At 43.1% G+C, this 23748-nt stretch overlaps 1 long non-coding RNA gene across 1 annotated transcript; it reads left to right on the top strand.

Annotated features, from left to right (window-relative positions):
• Positions 1–13005: 13005 nt before the first annotated feature.
• On the top strand, positions 13006–22457 carry LOC123027297. The gene is made up of 3 exons (XR_006415486.1): positions 13006–13019; positions 15481–15483; positions 22319–22457. It is a non-coding gene; the product is annotated as an uncharacterized LOC123027297 (long non-coding RNA).
• The last annotated feature ends 1291 nt before the right edge of the window (positions 22458–23748 follow it).

Raw genomic sequence — 23748 nt, 5'->3', positions numbered from 1 at the left:
AAGGTTGCGAATTTGGTACATTTTTATCAAAGTGAACAAATTTGAAACCTGCTCTTACCCTTCTGTTCTCACTCATCCTTACCAAAAACACAAGATCTGAGTTCACTGCTGAGGAAACCTTCCTTCTGGCTGTCTACCACTGGTTGTGTCCTGTGATTAAACTGTATGCATCTTTTATTAGTAGATGATTCTGGTGCCACAATTTTTTGCAGTCCTGAGGCTCTGCTCATATGTAAGTCCAGAAATTACTTATACTGTGATACTTATCAAATTCCTATTGAACTGATAATACTGTCTACCTTAGACTTCCTTAGAGCACTTTATATACACATAAAGGATTTTTATTACCATTTATTTAGGGTTGCAATCAATCCCACATTAAAGCAACTGGAAACCCTGGTCTAGAAGACCCTAGGGGCCCAAAGGTACTTAATAGCATCTGATCATGAGAAACAAAACCTTGTTCTCTTCTTTATTTTCTGAATGAAAGCTAGAACAGTGCTGAAATGTTAGCATTGATAAAAAAATGTTAATACATTTATACCCTTTAATACATTTACAAAAGGATGGAGTTAATGAAGATCATAGCTATGTTAAAACATTATACTCTATACAATGTTAGAAAAGTTTCTTTTGAGTTCTTTTGGATGCAAACCTATCAATGAGATCATTAAAACCAGTAAGTCACAGTTTATCATTTTCTATGCAGAGAATGCTTAGAGCAGACAACCAGTCTTGGGACATTGCTGACCCGAGATCATTCTATGCTTTTCAGTCTAGAAAATGATCTTTCATCTACAAATGAAATGAAATTAATAGTGCATTTAAAAATGGCCAGAGGCTGAGGCTCTCCTAGATTATGAGGCCCTGGGCTGCAGCCTGCTCAGCCCATACATAAATCTGGCACTGATTGCAAGGCATGCAGCAAAACCCAGATCAGGGCTTCTTTGTCCCAAATTTGCAATTGCAGCAGGAGCAGAATCTGAACATCTGTAAGCAGAAGGAAAAATAACAACATGGAGCAACAGCAGCAACAAATTAAAAGCTGCTCATATTTTTTTCCTCTAAACTGTTATTCATGTGGAATTTTATGAGCAGATAACCCCAATACCTATGAGCTAGATGACAATAACAAAGGACAGCAAGTTCTTAAAGGGAAAAAAGATAAATTCAGAAATTGCCAGCTGGGGTTAACTGCCTGAATCAAAGTGAGAGTGCTGAAGTTATGGGGTATAAAGGTGACTTCAGAAACAATAAATATCACTTTGTGTTTGTAACACAAACTCAGCTGTGCTTAACTACACTGTGGAAAGAAACAGGATGCAAATGGCAGAGTTCTTGTGAGACATGCACAATATCTTGAAACCTTATCTAGGCGGTGTAGTCCATGAGACTGCAATCTACCACAGCACTAAAGAGGATCGTGCCTTTTCATACTGAAGTCTGAAGGCTTTTGCACTACTGGGAAGATGTGTGCCCTTATTGCACTGTGAGTGCATCAGTAGGCTGTGTCTTCAGTAGGCTGTCCAGCCACAGATAGTGACAAACTGGTCCAGCAGAACAAGAGAAGTGAGGGTCAGCATTAAGAAGGCAGTGAAGTCTCTGGATATCCAGGGGAGGCTGGTGACCCCTATGCCAAAGGGGCATTTTATCAATTGCAACTTTTATTCGGAGCTTTATAGGGGAGGTGAGTTCATGGAGGTGAGCTCCATCCCCAAATAAGTTGTCCATCACTAGCATGATGTGACCAGTAAAGGAGGGACTTTGGCTGACGGTCGCTTGCCAAGCCCAGCTCAAGGTGCTAAAGTCTGTCTTTAAAGCCCTAGCTGTCTTGAGGACCAGAGGGCTGACATCTTGTCCTGTATCAACCTAGCTACACATTAAGATCATCAGAGCATTCTCTGTACTCTTCCAGGGATGCAGCCTGATGGATGGAGATGAACAGAAATCCCTTGAACTCAGAGGCAATGCTTAATGCTTGAGAGGGGAAGGGAGCAGAGCTGCAGAGGGCACAGGACACCTCTTGCCCTGGCTGTCCCAGCCTTCTCCCTTCCCAGCCCCCTTTGCCCCTCTCCAAGGCCCCTTTCCCCTACAAAAGAGAGGGCCTTCTCTGGAACTGGGCCTCAGCAATAGAATGCGCTCCCATGGGAGATTCACTTCACAGCAATGTTGTTCTCCAGCTGATTTTTTTTCTTTGCAAGGGCATTTTAAAATAAACATTCAGCTTGTTCTGTCCTTTAGATTGAAATGTATATCTTGCACTGAAATATTTTTCTGCTTCCCAATTTTTCATGTTTAGATTTTAGATCGTGATGTATAATTTGTAGGTAATTCTAGGAGCTGGAATCCCTTTTGAGATGAAAGCATGGCTTATACTTTTTCAAACAAATAATAAACAAACACATACACAAACAAATGGGGTAAATAAATCAGATGACTACTTCATCACATGTTCCTTTGCCATACATAAACAGTTGTTCTATATGTACATGAAAAAATTCATCACAGTCAGTCTTTGCATTTGACATTTTGTTTGGAAGTTTATACATGGCGAACTTTACAATTCTTAGTGGTTCTCTCCCATCCAGCATTGTTTAAATTAAAGCAACAGTTTTGTGTACTACTCAGTTGTCTTTCCATTCACCATGCTAGTTGCTGAGGCCCCTTTTTATTACTTTCCCTTTCTGCTACAAGTTAAAGGAAAGCAGCAAATATGATTCTTGCTTTCCTCTTGGCTTATTGAGCTTGTATCTGTAAGCTCAAGATATTACTCAGGGGACCTATGGATTGTTTTATGCCATTTATTTGGAATTTGGGAGAGCAGGAAACACATTTAGCTCTATTCATCATGGGAATAGGTCACATGCGATACAGTCATGAACCTTTCATAACAAATAAATGTAGCCAGGTGTGAGGGTAAATGAAATCCATGTGGTTGAAATGTGCCGGACAGGTAGGCATTTGCTGGAAGAGAACAAATGGAACAAGTATAAAATTTCAACTGAGCACTAGCAAACATGAACAAAATACACTGTAATATAATCTGTCCCTTTTTTAAAAAAAAATGCAATGTTTAATAATTGCTCCCGGAATTTTACCCTAGTGACTATTTTTTTTAGATGCTGCCTGCTAGTTGAAAATCCTACCCTGCACCACATGCTGATGGGCAAACATGCCTTGACTGTGACTGGTTTCTAAGGTTGCAATTTTATACATGCTCAGGGAAGCTCAAAGGATTCACTGGCTTGGTGCTTCAAAGACTGATGAGAGGGCTGGAATGCAGTTATGGCGAATTCCAAAAGGAGGTCCAAGACCTGTCTTTAAAAGAATGGTAACAACAACAACAACAACAACAACAACAACAACAGTAGTTAAAATGATGATGATGGTGATGATGATGATGGTAGTGGTAGTAGTTTTAAACACTGCTAGGAAGGCTGGCAGCTATTGTGCATGTTGAAAATGGGGCCACAAATGCCCCTGGGCAAGAACCAATGGATTGCTCTTGCCAATAAAAATGGCCAGTGTGTGTGAGTCTGATCTGCAGTTGGACAGGTGGTGAAAGTCTCTTACCCACCATAGTGGAGAGCCAATTCAGATCAGCAACCCTGTGCTTACTCTAGAGTAAAACAGGAAAAAAGATGTCACTGCTAGTGTTGGAAGTATTATCTTTATTTCTTCTAAATTCCCCAGTGCCAGGTCTCTTCCTACCAAAAGGAGGAAGAAGATGTTTTAACTATTATTTCCCTTCCCTTCCCTTCCCTTCCCTTCCCTTCCCTTCCTGATAGTTTTTCATTACACTACTGCAATTTTGCCCATTAAAAGGAGAAGAAAGAGCAAGTTTTTAAATTTATGCCCATTCGGCACTAGAACATATCAGAAAGGGTGTTTGAAGGACGAATCAGAGCTCATTCTTCATTCCTGAGCAATGCTACATCAGAAAAACGTGCACTAGGCTGAACAAAAGTGAACAAGTTTAATTTAAAGGCAGAAAAGTCCTGAAATCGTTGTTACTGCTTTTGCCTGTTCACCCAGGGCAGGCCAATAATGTCATTGCAATAATGGTGCAAGTCATTGTGTGTGTGTGTGTGTGTGAGAGAGAGAGAGAGAGAGAGAGAGAGTGAGAGAGAGTGAGAGAGAGATAGAGAGAATTACTTAGAAAACATCTTTTTGCATGATGCAAATGAGAGGAAATGAGAGGAAACAGAAAAGGGCCCAAGAATGGCGATTCCAGGACAAAGACCCAGTGCAAAAGCAACTGACATGTAAAATGCAAAAGCTAAACTGTGAGGGGAGAGGCATATCTTAAATCTATCGAAAACTTGTGGCCAGGTTACATTTCTTGAAGTGCATCCTTTTAAGGCCAAGGGTATCCTAGACGTAGCTCCTGGCTCCATTGTTAGGGATATTCCATTTAGATTTTACTGTAATACCACAGGACGAAGGCCTGAAGAACTACTTCCCTTATCATCCTGGTAAAATATGACATGAATCAGGTCTCTTCTGAAAGTATACGTTCACTAGCAGGGTCTTCTGCATCCATTCGCAATATGCACATCTTTAGCTTTAAGAAAAGTCCAGTATTAACATATCCATGGCTTTGTGTGCCACATTTATTGTTACACACTGATATCGTTTTAAAAGAAAGGAAAGCTTCTAAGCTTGATGGAAAAGTGAAACAAAGCTGCTTCCTTGAGGAAACACATTTTACTAGGATCAGAATTGCCAGCCTTTTGTAGTTGCTGCAAAACCTATTATTGCAGGGCAAAATGGCTTAGTAAAATTCAAAGGATGGATTAGATACAGAAGAGAATAATATTGTGTAGCCTCACTAGCTAGAATTCAAAAAGTCCAGAGCTATCAGTCCGCCTGCTCTGGGGCATATAATGATCACCAGCTGAAGCCAAGAACCTTGCCTGTAGCATGCATGAGTTAAAAATTCAAGGATTTGTGTAATGTAACAATTGACCAGTGCCAAGAGAACAGAAATGACCTTGCAGTTTCCCGAATTGTGTGTGACATGACAAAGAAGCATTTCATGAATATCCAGTTGTGGGAGATTTTGTATATCAGATGGGGGAGGTGGTAGGATATAGAGGCATTGCCTTGGGATTCAGCTGTACAGTGTTACTCACTCCACCCCCCATATTATTAAATAGTAATCATAATGATGATGTTTCCAACAGCAATTCAACCTTAAATGAAGGAAAGGAAAGGAAAGGAAAGGATATATAGGTTAAAGATCCAGCAAAGAGGTGGCACTCTACACACTTGGAAATACTGAATTGCTTAATGTATTCTAAGTCATTTGTTTCTTCTCCTTGTTCTCTCCATACTGATACGTTCATTTTTCCATTTGCAGCACTGAATGTGGTCCTGGGAAGATATGCAGCCTGAAGATGTGAGAGCTGAAAGTGTGGTGAAGGTGCAGTTGCTCCCCACACATCTCTGCCCGCTTGGTTCCCCTGGATGTCTTTCCACATTGACCACAAAGGGCTGCCAAGATGGCAAGTGGTGGGATGCATAGCTGTGCTCATCTGAGCATGGCTACAAGGAATCCTGATGAAGCAGGGTTCTGATTGTGGTGAGGCGCATGCAAACTCCCAGTTGACCCTTGTGTTAAACAGATGCAGATCTTTGGAGATGCACATGCCTTGGGGAATCTGTGCAGCTTCCTCACCCCCATTTGGCCCTGACATGCATAATCTGAAAGCCTGGACAGAGCTCTCTGAGGCGTTGCTTTCTGTACACGCTTCAACACAAGAGGGATACTTACAAGTGAATGTTCATAGAATCGCAGAATCATAGAACAGTAGAGTTGGAAGGGGCCATGAGGGCCATCGGGTCCAACCCCCTGTTCTCGCAGGACACCAAGTTACACTATCCTACTCAGCTGGCAGCCCAGTTTCTTTTCAATGTCTCTAGTGTGGGAGAGCCCACCCTCTCTCCAGGCAGCTGGTTCCACTGTCGTATTGCTCTGTCAGTGAGTTGCTTTTCCTGACGTCCAGCCTGCATCTGGGTTGTTGCCACTTGAATTGATTATTCCGTGTCCTACACTCTGGCGTCGGCAAGAAGAGATCTTGACCTTTCTCTTTGTGACAGCCTTTGAGGTACTTATAGAGTACCCCCTCAGACTTCTCTTCTGTCCCCCCTCAGTCTTCTATTCTCAAGGCTGAACATGCACAGTTCTCTCAGTCTCTCCGCATATGGCAGCATTTCCAGACCCTGGATCATTTTTGTTGCCCTGCTCTGGACCCTTTCTCATTTTCCTCCATCTTTATTATCTTGGTGCCCAGAACTGGCCATAGAATTCCAGGTGTGAGAAGTTGCCTGTTTTTCCCCTCTCCAAGTATTGTGGATTCAGCTGTATGTTCAGTCTGCGTAATGCAGGCACATGCTATGCAGACACACCGGAAAAGGGTGGTTTAGACTCAGGTGGCAAACCTGGATGTGGAACTACAGTTTGGATTGAATCTCTCTACACTTTCCCAATACTGAAGATGAAACTCAAATACTGTGGCCACCTAATGAGAAGGAAGGAATCCCTGGAGAAGAGCCTAATGCTGGGAACAATAGATGGCAAAAGAAGAAGGGGACGGCAGAGGATGAGATGGCTGGATGGAGTCACTGAAGCAGTTGGCGTGAGCTTGAGTGGACTCCGGGGAATGGTGGAGGACAGGAAGGCCTGGAGGAATGTTGTCCATGGGGTCGCGATGGGTTGGACACAACTTAGCGACTAACCACAACAACAGCACTTTCCCAATAGGCTCCGATCCAGTCTTTAGCTGACTGGATGGAGCTGAGACAGCAGAAGCAAGTTCATTTCCTTTCCTGCATGCATTCAAATGTTTTATCAAACTGACTGTTTTGCTAGATTTTCCTGCTATTTTTTAAATTGTAGTGTATACATTCATTTCTGCCACTACATCTCCTTTTAGGGAATGCTTTGGTTCCTTAATATTTGCAGGTCAGGCTGCTAAACTAAACAATGCATTAGAACTAGTAAAGACAAACAAATGGCAGTCCTGCCTTTGTACGCCGCTAAAACTTTTGCCTGGTGTTTTGTATTGTCATCTTTGGCTCTCAGCAATGTTCTGTCTTGTAGTCTTGTATACTTCAACTTTGATCTTCTCATTAGGGTTCAGATATTTCCTTTACATATTTGAAATTCTCTTTCTGTCTAGCATATTTCCTTGGCTTTTTTCTTGTTCTCTTTTAAAAACTTTTAAGAACACATTTTGTTGTTGTTGTTGTGCGTAGTGGGTGGTGGGGCTGCTGGCTTTCAATTTTTTATCCCATAACTCTCCACTTCCTCTTCAATGAGAAAGAAGAAGCATCCCTATTTTGTGGTGCAGAGCTGCTGCTGCGGTACCATCAGAAGGGCTCTGACTGTGGCAAGTCCCTTTGCATCTGTCTCTCCCTGCAGACCGCAGTTCACCCCATTCAGCAGGGTCACCTAACTTTCTGCAGAGCACCTTCAGGGAGCTGGAGGCTTCCCTCGGAAGCAACAGGGAGGTTCCCTTCCATTAGTACATTTGATCCAGCATATTTCTTGATCCAGCCCCCTCTACATGGGTTAAGTTGTTCTGGCCGATTATGCATCTCAAAATCCATCCATGTGGCTCTTTCTTATGTGATAGCGAAATCACTGCATGTTCCGCTGCTTCAGACAATCTCAGCCTAATAAACCAAGCACAAATATTGCCTCTTGGTGCCTTCCTCCCCTTTCCCCTCCCATTTCTGTATCAAGACACCTGAGGTTTGTCAAACTGCAGTTCCCTGTGGCAATTCAAACTGGGCAACTGTGCTTCTATCTCTGACTACAAAGCAGTTTCCTCATTTCAAGCCACTCTGCCAGCTTAGAAGTTAATAGGAAGCTATTGCTTAACCAAAGAGGAGAGAAAGGCTTGTTCACCCATAGTTATTCTTGTCTGTCGGTGTATTGACTGAAATAGCAATGTCTGAGCCAATTTTCTTTGCAATAACTTTGACTGGGAAGCTGACCTTGTGGGTGGTCGGTGTCAGCCATGTCTTGGGAGATGTTTAGAAATGTTAAGGGAACCAGGAGACACTTTGCTTCAGGGCAGAGTTGCCCTTGCATATTGGAGTCAGTGGAATTCTTTTTGTGTGGCATTTGGAATAATGCCAGTTGTATGAGTGAAACTATTGTGTGTCCACAGCAGAGAGTCTGGGGAGTGGGGTGGTCTATTGGGATAGGGAACAGCACATATATGCCCAGACAGGAGTGGCTTATAAAATGGCCACAACGTCATTGAGTATAGTGAGAACTGATAAGGGCAGGTCATAAGAACTGGGATCCTGACAAGCGGCCAGTATCCCACCACAACTTGTGCGCTGGGATGCTCAAAATTGGGCCGGCTCACAGTAAAGTGCAGCAAATGAACGGTTTGCAGGGAGGCCATATGAGGAGAGACTGAGGGAACTGGGTCTCTTCAGCCTGGAGAAGAGGGGACTCAGAGGGGACCTGTTAGTGACATACTAATGGGGGGGTCATGCAGGGGTGGGTTGTGCAGGGGTGGGTTGTGATCTTTTTGCTCCTACTGTGGTGGGCAGGACATGTTCCAATGGAGCCAAGCTCAAGGAACCAAGAGTCAAGGTGGATGCCAGGAAGCACTTCCTGATGGTTAGGACCCCCAGGGCATGGAATGGGCTTCCATGGGAGGTGGTTGAAGTCCCATTGGTGAGAGTGTTCAAGGACAGGCTGGACATTCACATGTCATTCTCCATGTCATGAATGGAGCTGGCTGGAACTGGGTGTCAGACTAGACGGCCTGGAAAGCCCCTTCTGACTCACTCTATGTTTCTATGAAATAAGACCACCCTGGAGTACACAGATACGCAAGCCCTTGCACTAAATTTGTGTGGAATATGCAGAATTGAAGTGATTAACAATGACAGTGCAAATGAAGCCTGTCATTCAAGCTGTATTCTGAAAATGAAGAGGCAACTGAGGTCATATGGAAGATATGTGCTGAAGTGCACCAAAGAATTTTGAAGAAGATCAGTCCATGCTTTATAGACTGCAACAAAGTCTTTGACCGCATGGATCATGAGAAGCTATATATGGTCCTGAAAGAAATGCACTTGATTGTCTATTGTACAACCTGGTTTACAGACAAGAAGCTACTGTTAGGGTAGAATATGGAGAAACAGAATGGTTTACTATAGGCAAAGGCATCAGAGAAAGGTGTATTTTATCTCCCTATCTGTTCAATCTGTACAGAGAACATATCATAAGGAAAGATGGATTAGAATCAGAGCAAGAAGGAATGAAAATTGGTACTGTAAAGCTATGCAGGTGATACCATATTACTGGCAGAAAGCAGCAAGAAATTGAAAAAAATGAATGTAGAAAGTGCAAAATAAGACTGGGGCTGAATATTAAGACAACAAAAATCATGACTACAGAAGAATGATAGAACTTTGCTGCAAACAATGAAGAAATAGAAATGGTGAACTTGGATCAGACATCAGTTCAAAGGTAGACTGCAGCCAAGAAATTCAAAGAAGACTGCAAGTGTAAGGATGTTTCACTGGAGGTCAAAATTACCCATACTACTGTGTTTCCAATCACTCTGTATATGGATATGAAAGCTGGACAGTGGCAGAAGCTAACAGGAAGAAAACTGATGGGTTTGAACATGGTGCTGGAGGAGAGCTTTGTGAATACCCTGAACGGATAGAAAGATGATCACACAAAGATCAAATGAAATGGTTCCCAGATCAAATGAAGCCAGAACTTTCCCTGGAGAAAATTTGACAAAACCGGTGCTGTCATACTTTGGGCACATGAGAAGCCAAGATACACTGGAGAAGGGATACTGTCATTCAAGCTGTATTCTGAAATACAGGGAAATGCTAGGGAAACTCAAAGGTAGAAGATGTAAAGGAAGTCCTAATGTGAGAAGGCTCAGTTCCATGAAGAGCGGCACAGCCTTGAGTTTGCAAGAGCTGAGGAAGGCTGTCAAGGGCAGGACACTTTGGAGCACGTTCATTCATAGAGACGCCAGGAGTCAGAGCTGTCTCATGCGCTGGCACACACTGGTGACTGGTAGAGTTGATGCTTTGCTCATCATAGGTCAAATAATTCTCAACAGCAGCCACATACCAAATATTGTAAACTTGCAATGCTTTTACACATAATCACTTCAAAAAGATTGTGTGAATCAGTCTGCGAGGGGAAGAAAAAAGAGATTAACTAACACAACCATCTGCTTCAGGGAGATGCTTTGTACTAAAAACAGTTCGCGCAGCTCAGTTGGAAAGCACTAGATGGAAAAAAGAACACAATATTCTTAAAGAGATGTGCTATGCTGTGTGCTAAACATAACTCCCTGAGGGTAAGCAAGTTTACGTTTCTTAATATAGGAAAAGGGAGGACAGTGTATATGGACATATCTTTTTATGCTGAAAGCGGATCAAATCAAATCATACGCAGAAATAATCGAAAGGAACGTGTGTGCATGCATTTGTGTGTGCAGACTGTACACGGTCAGTTGGATCCAGGCTAGGTTTATCGCATTCATATCCCACTGAACTTGAGTCCTGCTGACTTCAGGGAACTCAGGGCAGCTAAGTTACACTGCAGTGCTATAAGCTCTTACCTGGAAATAAGTTGAATTGAGCTCAAAGGAACTTACGTCTGAGTGGACATGTATAGGATGCAGTATAAGATTAAATCTAATGCTGCGTATCAGTAGAAGCCTTGGAGGAAATGAAGGACTGCCAACAGATTGGACATCCTCACATGTTTATATGAAGGTGATCTCAGAAACCCCAAAGTTATGCGACTATATATTATTGTAGTTGATCTGTTTCATATTTAATAATGCTTTAACTCTAAAACAACCCAACAGTATCAAAATCTAGAAAAACATCCTGACATAACAATACAGTTTCTGAATTTATCTTTAAAGAAAAGCCTTAGAAGAAATTCTTATTTTCTTCAAACCATCCTACACAAATACATTTCTCCCACAAATATGTCATACAAGCGACTGGTTAAAACCCAACATATCTTGCTTTTAGTACCAATCATCCCAAATGTTACCATGAAACTTAGAGCTAAAATAAAAGCAAATGGTATTTACTTAAAATGCAAAGGGATTATTAGCAATCCTATTGGTGGATTAGATCCAGACTTAGACCTATCATAGACCCCCTGAAATCCATAGGGCTTTAGCCATGACTAACTTAAGTCCCATGGATTTTAATGGAACTTAATGGAATATTAGAGCTAGTCCAACATTTCCTGCTTCCTTACATTCCTCAGTTAGCAAACTACCTTCCTTATATCAATGCATATTTTCAAACCCGTGTTTTGTTTCTGTTTTTGCGTTTGTGCTGTGCTTAACCAGCCCATTACAATGAATGGGACTTGAAAGCCGTTAACATTGCCTGGATGTAACCTCATGTTTTTATTACTGGAAAACTACATCTCAGAGAAAGGACAATCATTTTAATCTAGTTTGCTACAGAATTAACCAAAAATAAAAACAAAAGTATTTACCCAAATCTACACTGTTCTCCATTATTTGGGACAAAAAGAACTTGTAATTAAAGAGGGAGGGATGGAGAGAGGGAAACCAGAACTGAGAGATTTCCTCCCGCAGGCCCTGGCCTTTGATTGCTTTGCTCTTCAAAGACTAAGCTTGAATCCCTGTGTGTTCAGCCATGTTAGAGCTGGTTTCTGATTGCCATGTCTTCACTCTTCATATATAAAATCATAGATACAACAGGCAGGAACATCATGGTCCTTTCCCTGGTCCAATAGCTGGACCCATTGAATATGGCTACTGCAGGGAGGTAAGAATTTCATTTGGGTTTGTTTCTAATATGTTTTTTACCAAAATGTGTAAAGTTGTTTTTCATGGAAGAAAAAGAACACAAGACTTAAAAGATTCAATGTAGCGGAAAGAGACATTGGTGGATTCTTCCATCTCTAGTTTTCACAATAGCTTCACATTATTTTTGAAGTGCTATTTTTCAAATTCTGAATGCTTGAATGCAGGGTCCGATCTTCCTGTGATACCTTGCTTACGTGTTAGTGACTAAGAACAAGGGAAATGTAAATGTATGTTGCTATTTTTACCTTATCAAGATATATTCCACACCCAAGATTCAGTGAACATATATCAGCTGAAGTGGGCAAGAGGGTAGAATTACCTGTGATCAGAAACACAGGCCTGCCACTATGAATGGCAGCTTTTTCTTCAGTTTTCATATTCTCTCCCTGTTGCGCAGCTCAATTTCTCCCATGCCCTGAAGTCATGATGGCAAACATTTCCCTGGCCCATCAGTGACAACACTTGGTGGATGAAAAATATTTACACTCATGATGTCTGGATGAACAACATCATTCTGCAACATGGTACACTCCAGATGTTTTGACCTGTTTTTCCCAGTTACAATGTATGGCTGTGAAAGCTGGACCATAAGGAAGGCTGAGCACCGGAGAATTGAGGCCTTTGAATTGTGCTGGAGGAGACTCCTGCGGGTCCCTTGGACTGCAAGGCGATCAAACCAGTCAGTCTTAGAGGAGATCAGCCCTGACTGGTCTTTAGAAGGCCAGATCCTGAAGATGGAACTCAAATACTTTGGCCACCTAATGAGAAGGAAGGACTCCCTGGAGAAGAGCCTAATGCTGGGAACAATAGAGGGCAAAAGAAGAAGGGGGCGGCAGAGGATGAGGTGGCTAGATGGAGTCACTGAAGCAGTTGGTGTGAGCTTGAGTGGACTCCGGGGGATGGTGGAGGACAGGAAGGCCTGGAGGAATGTTGTCCATGGGGTCGCGATGGGTCGGACACGACTTCGCGACTAACAACAACAAGCATTCCTAAACCTGGATCTGATTCATGGTATAGTCAGGTCCATTTTATTCCTGTATCCAGAATGGTGCTACAAGTTAAGTGAGTTTTAAATACCAAACTGTACATGTTTTGAATATTGTATTAACTAGGAAAATACTTTTGAAGCTGTTGCTATAATATTGAAAGAATGTAGACGTGGTTGTAAAGAACAGAATGGCAGAGTGGGTGGGAGGAAGAGAATTATTAGCTGCAAGCTTCACAAACTGGACATCTGAAGATAGTTAAATCTAGGGTCTAAATTTGTCCTCAAGTCAACATACTTTCAGAGGTTGTGTAGTGATCAAATGTATAGAACCATATGCTGTATGGTGCATGTGTGCGCATGCTTCTGCATGCACACACATACACACTAAAGGAAAGAGTTTACAAAACTGTAGTGAGGGTTTTGCTAATCCATAAGGCAAACATGTGAGCCATTCATTGTGTTCTGTTTCGGATATTAAAAGTCCCCCCCTCCACACGTACATCAACATTTACCCAAGCAAATCTCTCTCACATGTAGGAGCCATGGCAAGCTATGCAGCCAGATTTATACAAAAAGATGAGCACATTCAGATGACACAGGAAGGCAAGCTGGTTTACACGTACAGCTTAGATTGTGCGCAGCTTGTGCAACAGCATCCCCTCTTCGGGCTATGCATTTCCTGCCTTTGGTGATCCCCGAGCAGGCGCCTTGTCACCAGAGCTCTGTGCTCATGAGTAGTTTGTCAACAGGGAGAAGCACAGCTGCGTGCATTTCCGAGACGGTCTGTCAGGATGAGCGCCAGCACTTCAAAAATTAACATGATGCAGCTGAGCACCAGACTCTTGGCTGGGTTTTATATGGGGGAACGCCTGCTTGCAGGCAGCAGCAACCTCTCCACAACTAATATTGCCATTAAGGTCCCCAAAACCATTATTCTTAGCAAGCTCCAGCTGTTCGTGTTTCCACATGACTAAATAACAGGCCGTCATTAAAATATTTCCTTTTCTAATTACTGTCTTCTCCACATATGACTTTTATTAAAATGCACCTGTTAAAATATTCATAGGAAATGTCTTTGTTCTTCTTCATTTTAATGAAGTGGAGAGAGTCCATTGCCCAAAAGCACTCTTCCCCCTATTTCTTGACCATTTGCAATGGTATACATTTGTTGCAATAAGGTTTGGGAAATTTCCTCTGGGAAAGGGGGAAGAATGCTAGGAAAGGGGGAAAAACACACACACGTTAACTATAAAGTGGTTTCAGGAAAAGATTATTAACTTGCAATTGCCCTACAGACATATATAAGTATTGAGGAAGTCTGAATTCCACCGGGATTTTCATCACTCAGTCGGTACTGTTCGCAGGGCTGCCCAAAAGCTCTCCATTAGCCTCAAGAGCCAGCTACAAAGGAAATGTAAAACAGATGAGGTAAGTTCCTTCAGACTGTGAGCCGAAGCAGCCCGTGAGGTCCTGGGCTCAGGGGGAACGAGCATATGCAGCAGTGCTTAGATCAGTCTAAACTTACCATGTTCTGACACCAAGAAAAATGATTGTTATTTACACTGGCGACCATTTGGCTGACAGGATTTATAAGGTCAACCAGCTGGGCTGAAAACCTCATTTAGAGTCTTCTAGACCTGCCATCTATTTGCTCAGGAGAAACACCTTTCCAAGCCCTCGCTTGCCTGTAAATATCCCATTAGAGGGGAATGGGCTGGAGGGCGGTACCCGGGCACGGCGACTGGAACACGCCGCTCTCTCTCGCAGAGCTGGAAAATTTAGCTGGTAATTGTGGTGGTGGGTCAAATTAAAGCCAAGCATGCGGCCTATCGAGGTGAGCGATCGCATTGCCTTTGCTGTTCCTTGCTCCTACGCGAGGAAAGAGGGGGAGGAAATAATGACATGAGGGAGCAGGGACAGGAACTGGGGATGTTTGCTTAAGGAATCTTTCAGTCCAACATGATAAATGCTTCAATTCCTCATAGAGCATTTTATGATGAAATGCTTAAAAGGCTCTATTTAAAACAAGCCAGGACAAGCGATAGCATCTCAAGCCAATCTTGCACCACCCATTGTAATAGCAGCAAAGCCCTGTTATAACATACCAGTGTGCGGCACCTGCAAACGCTCAGGGTGATACCGATTAGACAGCTGCCAGTTTCTTAACACATTTCTGCTAAGGAAATATTTGATATAGGATATTGAAAAGCAAAGTATGAATAAATAAAACCATGCTGTATTAAACTGGTGCTTCTTCTCTCTCTCTCTCTCTCTCTCTCTCACACACACACACACACACACACACACAATTTTCCCTTCATGTTGTATGATAAGACTTTCAATTGTGTGCAGCTGCAGCAAAACAGAGGCAATTAAAGCATATCAGGAATTACTTAGTACACAGGGCGTATATGTGGCCTTGCATTCCCATAATACTGGAAAGGCTCAAAATAGAGGGGGAAAGCTGCTCCCATTATAATGCTGGGATCTTGTCCCCAGGTGGGCATCACGCTGAGAGAACAGGGCAGAAGCAGGGAGAGACATGGCAGCTGTGGCAATGAAGCTGGGTCATATTCGCCCACTTAGAGGGTTGACCAGGGTGGCACCAGTGCTGCAAGAGCGTAGCTCGTGGCACTTGTTGGGCTGTACGTGAGCTAGAATTCTCTGCTGCACCAAAAGATGGAGATTTGAGCTAGCTCTTGCCTTAGTAGATGGAGCACAGTATACCAGCTGTTCATGTTGCTGACAGCTTACCTAGCTGTAGATGTTCTTTGTCACTAAATAAACATTATAGAACTTCTTAATTACTTTCCACTGCTTTGTTATGCCCTGTTATTTGGGATGTTTTAATAACATGGTATAACTATTGAGCTATGATGCACAACCCAGATAGAAGAGTACATTTATTAAGTTTGGAGGCAGTGGGTGGAGTTGTTGTTGTTACTGTGGTTAAAGCTATTGGTATACTGCTTACCACATGCAAAATATATCTCAAAGCAGTTTTGAAGGAGATTTAAATAGATTAAATACATTGTGTAACACAGTGAAATTCAACCAAAATACACAATAAAACATTAGAACCATAACTATAAGCATAATTACAAACCAAGCAGATCTCACATTCACTTAGGGCAGGCCTGGGTAAAGAATGAGTCTTTAATTGGCACTGAACACATGACATGGTGCCACCACAGAGAAGGCCTGCTTCTGAGTTTGCTACAAGATGGAAATCTGTGGGTTGTAGTAGGCGGAAGGCCGCTTGCCGGGCAACCTAGTCCCAAGACTTACCACCAGCATGCATGCCCCACCTGAAGCCACCTTTTCTGAGCCCTGCCACCACTTCGATTTAAGGGTAGAATTTGTCTGCAGAGACAGACCTGAGCCATCCATACCTCACATTGTGACATCTCACATGTATACCAAAATGCCTACCCAGTAATGCTGAAATGCCACTGCCAGGGCAGGTAATAGAGGGTAGGTCTTCCACCTCTGTAGTAATAAGGGCTAGCAAAGGCACGCCTGGCAAATCCCTGTGGCCCAACTGTGACTATGCTGCAGTCCCAGCTCTCAGTCTTGTCCTTGAAAGTCAGACAATGCCATGTGAGTTCCATTTAGGGCACGTACACTATTTTCCTTGGCTTTAAAGGGGCACCACACTGCCTTAAGTGGATTCTACTGGCACTTAGAGGGGTAGCAGACCTGGTGAATCATAGAATAGTAGAGTTGGAAGGGGCCCATAAGTCCATCAGGTCCAGCCCTCCGCTCAGTGCAGGACTCTGAGTTAAACCACCTTCTCAGATGGCTGTCCAACTGCCTCTTGATTGTATCCAGTGTGGGAGAGCTCATAACTTCCCTAGGCAATTGGCTCCACTGCTGTACAGTCAGGATATTTTTCCTGATATCTAGTTGGAATCTGGCTTCCTGTAACTCAAGCCCATTGCTCCATGTCCTGCACCTTGGGATGCTTGAGAAGAGATGCTGGCCCTCTTCAGTGTTATAGTCTTTCAATACTTGTAAAGTGCTATCATATCTCGCCTTGTTTTTCTCTTCCCAAGGCCAAGCATGCCCAGCGCTTTTAATGTCTCTTCATAGGACTTTGTTTCCAGTCCCTGAATCATCCTCGTTGCTTTCTTCTGTATCCATTCCAGCTTGTCCACATCTTTTTAAAACTGAGGTGCTCAGAAATAGACACAGTCCTCTATTGGTGGCCTAACTAGTGCTGAATAGAGGGGAACCAGTACCTCACATAATTTGGAAGCTATATTTCTATTAATGCAGTCCAATATAGCATTAGCCTTTTTGTGGATTGCTAGAGTGGACAGAGAAGGAGCTTGGTGAGACTGGAGCTTGGTGAGACTGGAAGAACCCCTCTTGAAAGACTCTTCATAACATGAAAGTACTAAATTCCATGAAAATTATCTGTGCATAAAACTGTGCAACATGGGTTCCCATGACAATGGCATTTACTTGATCTGTCCATAAGCCTAGAATCCTCTACAAGTCCTCTACTCCCAGAGACCACATTTCCATCATCACTGTGGAGTTACAGATTAATGTCAGATGACACACAGACATTTCACTCAACACACGTCCACATCAGTACAAATCTGCAGGTTGATCTTCCATTCACTGCAGATTTTTACTGCAGTGAATGGGAGAAGGGAACCCATGCAATTTGTAACATGTGACAGGAACTAGGTGTTTCATAGTGCTAATTTGGTCCCTTGCTTGCTGAGTAAACTCTTGGGATGGTGTTAGGCTCAATGAGTTGGACGGCCCTTCAGGAAGAGAAATGGATAGAGGTTAAAAACATCCTGGGCTGTGACTGGAAGACTGAATGGGGATTCTAGCTTGATGAAGCCTGATATTGCTAGTAGAAGCCTCATCTTGTGGACTTGCCTACTCAACAGAATGTTATGTTCTGCATTTCAGACTCTAGAGCTTGTGCTGTCCTACTCCATACAAGTCTAAATTGAAACATGGCTGTCCAGTGCTTGGACTGGGTCCTAAGTCCACGGAATGGACTTACCATGGCCATGTGTCCTATTGTGCAAAGGACAGTTTTGGTCAGCTCCAGATATGGAGACACCTTCAGCCCAGTTTCTTCTGGTAGGATCTCTCTGATGTCAATGGGCACCCCAGTGTGCTTACTTGGTATGGTGGCAGTACAGGCTGCTCCAGGCCATGTGAGATGTACTCCGCAGCCTGCAGCCATGGCTTTATTTTCACCAGTTCTCCCAGTGTAGCATTGCAGGGGGAATTTAAGTGATAGCTCTGTAGCATCACTGAGGGCCACCATTAAACATTTCGAAGTGCCCTACGATTATGCCAAGACTGAGGGAGAGATGGGAGTTCCCAAGCCTAGCTGCTCAAGGCTGAGCAGAATGCCAGCTGAAGCAGAACATGCTTAAAACGGCCCCTCCTTTGGGGCCATGTGTAGAGTGGGGAACCATCTCTCACACCTTGCAGGCTAGTCAGATTTTTCTGATTCTGAGGAGGACGGGGTGGTGGTAGAGCCAGGGCTGGCTGGAAGAGTTGACAGATTCAAGGTTACCTAGAGAAACTTCTTGTTCATAGCATGAGAATCCACCTGCCTCAGAGAAGGTGGAAGGTTTTTCAGGGTGGGAGGGGAGCAGCTGCAGGAAGAGCTCTTTGACCTGCCAGGCAATGGCAGGAGAAATAAGCTGCCCAGTCAGGAGGTCTCAGGCATCCCCACTCCCTAACCCTCAAGCAGCAGCAACTACCTTGATGGTGGACAAAAGATTTACTGAAAGAGGAGAGGGGAGGCTTCAGTTTGGGTTCAGCTCTTCACGTGGGCAGATGCTTCCGCCACCACTCTAGTGGAAGCTTCTCTGATTTATAGTGTTCTGAACCAGACCAATCTCAATAAAGAGGCAGGCTTCTAAATTTCATCTTGAGTTTGACAAGGAGAGGGAAAGAGGGAGGCAACCTGTACATGACACAATTAACCTCTAGAAGCTGCCCAAGGATGTCATGTACTACTTACGCAAAACCACACTTCTGGATTTTCGGTTAACTTATATATGTGCGCGTGTGTATTGCCAACAGTTCAGAAAAGCCAGAATGGAAAATATACACCAGAGAATTTAATAATGAATGCCAAACCAAAATGTCTACAAAGCCCCAAGTATTTAAGGAGTGACAGGCAATTGTTTGGAACCATATAAAAAGGAAAGAAGAACAAAATGAAAAGTTGACTGCTTTGGGAAAGAGAGGAACTCACAAACCACTGGACTGCTTTAACAGGAAGAAAAGTACAAAATTTCAGGCAGGCATTAATTGCCCGATCACCCAGCAGGCTGAAGACTGTGGCAAGAAGGTCCTTTGGCTTTAGGCGAAATTGTCTCTTCCAGCTTAGTTGCTAGCAGGTCAGCACTGGGCAATTAAGCGCCTCACCCTGAAAAATATAAATCTTGCTTTAGCCTTCTTGGGGAAAAATACATGTTTAACAAGTGTCTGGAGCTTTCTCTTTGCAGCTTTCTTCATCTTACAGTCTCTATGGGTATTAGAGAGTTTGTGCCTGCTTCGAAGCACATATAAGTTATGCAATTAAGAAAGCGAGTTCCATATCCCAGAAGCCTCAGAGTGAGTACTTTAAAAGTTTATTATATAGGGGCAAGAGCTATTTGCATTCACTACACAGATGTCATGCACACTACTGTAAGGAACCTCCATGGCGATGAAGGGGTTGCTTGCGTGGCCTTCAAAACTATACTGGATCACCAAAATATCTTTAGCATTCTTATTGCAAATCCTATGGAAGCTAATGAAACCTCATCTAATGCATTGCTAATCTAATATATGGTTAAACTCACCTGGGAAAATACATGAACGAGGGCAACTGGCCCTGGATGGGGGTAATCACCATTTGTGGTTTTAAAAGGCTGCCATTGCATTTAATTCTCAAGCAGCTGCAGTTTGGGGTGGAACATGCATTTTTAGTGATGGGGGAGGGATACACATCCCCCCTGAAATTAACATTTCTTACAGGTTTCTTTCCCATGTGCATTTGTGGTTTTGAGAAATGCCTGCTTAGCAAGAATAGTTTTTGTCTTCAGAGACACAAGAAATTAAATGCTACCTGCCAGGCCCCATTCAACAGTTGCTTGGACATCTTTTTCTATCACTGCCTTAAGGGCACAAGCAAGATGCTAAACCTCTTGGGCCTTCCAGTTTCTCTGTGGCCTCATGATAGCATCTCTGATATGACTAGAATGAGGCTGATGGAGTGAAGGGTAAAGCATGTTTGGTTCCTGCTTCTTAGACTCAAACACCAAATTTTGCTAAAGTTTCTTATCTCTAGGAAGCAAAGTAAATAGCCCTACACAAATAAAAACTGGGCAGTCAGTTAAGGCATGTTTCATTTTAAATATATTTTAGACATGCATCTGTTAATACATGTTCACTTATAACTATGTGTATTTATAATTATTGTATGAAAATGGCCAGCCTCACAAGTTATTAAATGCAAGCTACGTATGTGTCTAAGCATTCCATGTGTGGCTGAGCAGATAATATTGGAAACACCATAATTAGGAGATAGGACAATTGTTTCTGGTGCAACTTCATAAAATATGAGTTAGAAAGAGACAAAAGATTTTTCATGCCTTCTGCAAGGTTTGCTTCCAATATAAGATATAAAAATGCTATTGTGACGCTGGAGATATTTTTGCTAAATTAAGCCCCCCACAAATGCATAAAACTACTACTATGCAGATGTTGGTCAGAATAATTAAAGCTTCTGTATGCTATTATCCTCTGGTGAAGCAATATGTTTTGTAATTGGAAGTCAATGCCGTGCAAACATTTATACTATAGGGAAATGGCTATTTATGCTATTTTTAATATATAAGACATAGCTTCTTCTCTAGTCTTATGATGGCAATCCCTACACCTTCTTTTTCCTCCAGGAAAGGAGAAAGGAATGAGAAAGGACAAAGAGAAACAGCTGCTATGAAGTGCAGCTGTGGGCTCTTTCCGCAATGAAGAATGTGTACAAGTTCTGCCCGTTCATATGATTTATCTGTTAGCTAATCAAAGCAATTTATTTTGGACAGTCATCAAGGAGGGTCCACTACCGTGAATGCTGGATTATATCATGTATGGTGTGAGGGATGAAAGTGGCCCCAAAGTGGGCTGGATGGGGTACAGGCACACAAAACTGGGGTGATTCTCCAGCTGTGTTTGACTTCCATGCCTAGCCATGGATGATGGGAGCTGTGGGACAAAACATCTGGAAGGCCACACTGTCCTCTGATGCAAAGCAAACACCTTTATTTTACTTCAGTGTGACTGCCCTTAGCTGTCTCAAAAATTGATGCAGGTCTGTTAGCAGAGTTGCTCTGAGCACCATCTGGTCCAGTTTTATAGGATGCAGTTCAGTTGCTGAGGCCTGAGATGTGGACAAGACACTTGGCCAAGCCTGGTGAACTCCTTGTTCGTTTCACCATTGCCCTTCGTGGCTTCTTATATCTAAAGGGGGGAGGGGTCATTAGGCTGGGCCCAAGAGGATGCAAATTCCTTGAGAGATGGAGTGATGATTGAAGTTGAAGTCCGGCCCCAATTCAAGGTGCTGGTTTTAAGCTATAAAGCTCTGAACGGCTTGGGACCAGGATGCCTGAAGGAGCTCCTTTTCCCTTACATGCCCTCATGCCCCTTAAGATCTGCGGGAGAGGCTCTGCTCCAGGAGCCCTTTTTAAAGAAGATAAAAAGAACAACTACCCAGAGTAGGACCTTCTCTGTGGTGGCACCCAGATTATGGAATGCACTCCCTGGAGAGGTGCGCCTGGCGCTGAGTTTATATTATTTTCAGCGCCAGGTTAAAACCTTTTTATTTAACCACTATTTTAAAAACTAATATTTTATCGTTAACAGTAGCTCTTTTTGTTTTCGGTTTTTTGTTTTTATATAATCTTTTATTGAATTTGTTATTTATAAAGATTATTTTATTGTTTTTAATTGCATATATTGTGAGCCATCCGGAGATGCCAAGGGATGCAGTGACAGCATACAAAAGTTTTAAATAAATAAATAAATAAAATGATTGACAGTTTTTTGTTTTTTTTTAAAGGTGGTAATTAGGCCACTTCTGAAAAATGCTGACCTTAGACTGGATGGTAGCCAGTAGCCAGTGTCTGCTTCCTAGGCAAGGTGCTTGAAAAGATGGTTGCCAGTCAATTACAGACTCTATTAAATGAAAAAAAGATTATCTAGAGCAATTTGAGACAAGCTTCAGGCCTGATTTTGGAACAGAAACAAACTTGGCCATCCTGTTGGGTGACCTTTGCTCAGAGCAGGACAGGAGAGTGGAACCCTCTAGATCAGTGATGGTGCACCTTTTAGAGACCAAGTGCCCAAACTGCAACCCAAAACCCACTTATTTATCGCAAAGTGCCAACACTGCAGATTCAAATCTGCCAGGGCACAGCACAACATTATTAAGAATCTCTTAATTAGAACACCTCTTTGCTAAATCTTAGATATTCAATTTCAATTTTTCATGAGAAAACTCAAAGCTAAAATCTTGTGTTAATAAAAATGCATGTATTAAAACTCACAGCCAGTCCAAGCAAATATATATATCCTTGGCAGCGCACTGACCAGCCATGCGAAAGCTCGGATGAGTTGCTGCTCATGACGTCATCACCTGGCGCCGCTACTCCTTTCCAAGCATGCACATAGCCCCTGTGTGCGCTGTTATCTGGTGCTCAGCTACTGGGGCGATGCTGGGGCAACTCGGCTCGCGTGCTGACAGAGATGGCTCTGTGTGCCCACTGCGGCACGCGTGCCATAGGTTCGCCACCACTGCTCTAGATCCGCTTGGAACTCTCCATGGCTTAGGATACCATTGACCATGGTGTCCTTCTGGATAAGTTGTCAGGATAGTGAACGCTATGCTGCACTGTGATGAGTCTGCTCTGACTTGGGCGGGCAATTCTAGAAAGCAGTTTTGGGGGATTATTGCTCTGTGTCTCGGCAACTATGCTATGGGATTCCACAGGGATCTAGTCTGTCACTCACACTGTTTAACTATTACATAAAAGCTCTGGAGGAGGTTATCCAGAGGTGTGGGCTGAAGTGGCATCATACGATGTTGATGACACCAAACTCTACTTTTCCTTTCCATCAAATTCAAACAGTGGCTGCCTGGTCCCTAGATGCAGGTGGACTCCGAGGCAAGAATCACCTTCTAGCATCTTAGAAGGTGTCCACCCCCCCTGTCCACCCCTTCTCTGGACAGGGGTAGCTCAAACTCTCATCTAGACTACTGCAGTGATGCCCAAGCACTCACATCTTACGGCTCATTTTAGATAATTAACTTTAGTGTTCTGTATAATGGCCTAAGATTATTTTTTAAAAGAACTAACAACCTCAATTGATTGCTTCTGCGATGTCTTATATATGGAGCCACTGCTGAAAATGGTCCACAAACTGCAGAGGTCCAAAATAGGGCAGTGAGATTGTCAACACAAGATGCTAATATGATCATATTAGGCCAGCCCTTAACCCGCTTCACTGGCTGCCAGTCCACGTCCAGGCCTACTTCAAAGTGCTGGTATTGTATTTTAAGCCATAAGTATCGTGGGCCTGGTTACCCGAAGGAACGTCTCCTTCTATGTATACTTGCCCAGATGTGAAGACCTTCCTCAACAGTCCTTCCATGGGAACCTCTGCCAAAGGCAGTGAAGCATGTGACCACGGCAGGGGTCTTTTCTGCCGTGGCACCCTGATCGTGGAATGGCCTTCCCACGTGGCTGGACCTGGTGCCAACCTTGTGCTCTTCCCAGGGACAGGTGAAGACCTTCCTATTTTCACAGGCATCTCAGTCTTTCAGTTAATTTAAATCTGCTTCTCTAATTTAAATCTTTGCAT

The sequence above is a fragment of the Varanus komodoensis genome, unplaced genomic scaffold, assembly GCF_004798865.1.
Source record: "Varanus komodoensis strain SLA01 unplaced genomic scaffold, ASM479886v1 scaffold32, whole genome shotgun sequence".
Lineage (NCBI taxonomy): Eukaryota > Metazoa > Chordata > Lepidosauria > Squamata > Varanidae > Varanus > Varanus komodoensis.
Note: the sequence above shows the minus strand (reverse complement) of the source record. Positions and strands in the feature narration are given on the sequence as shown.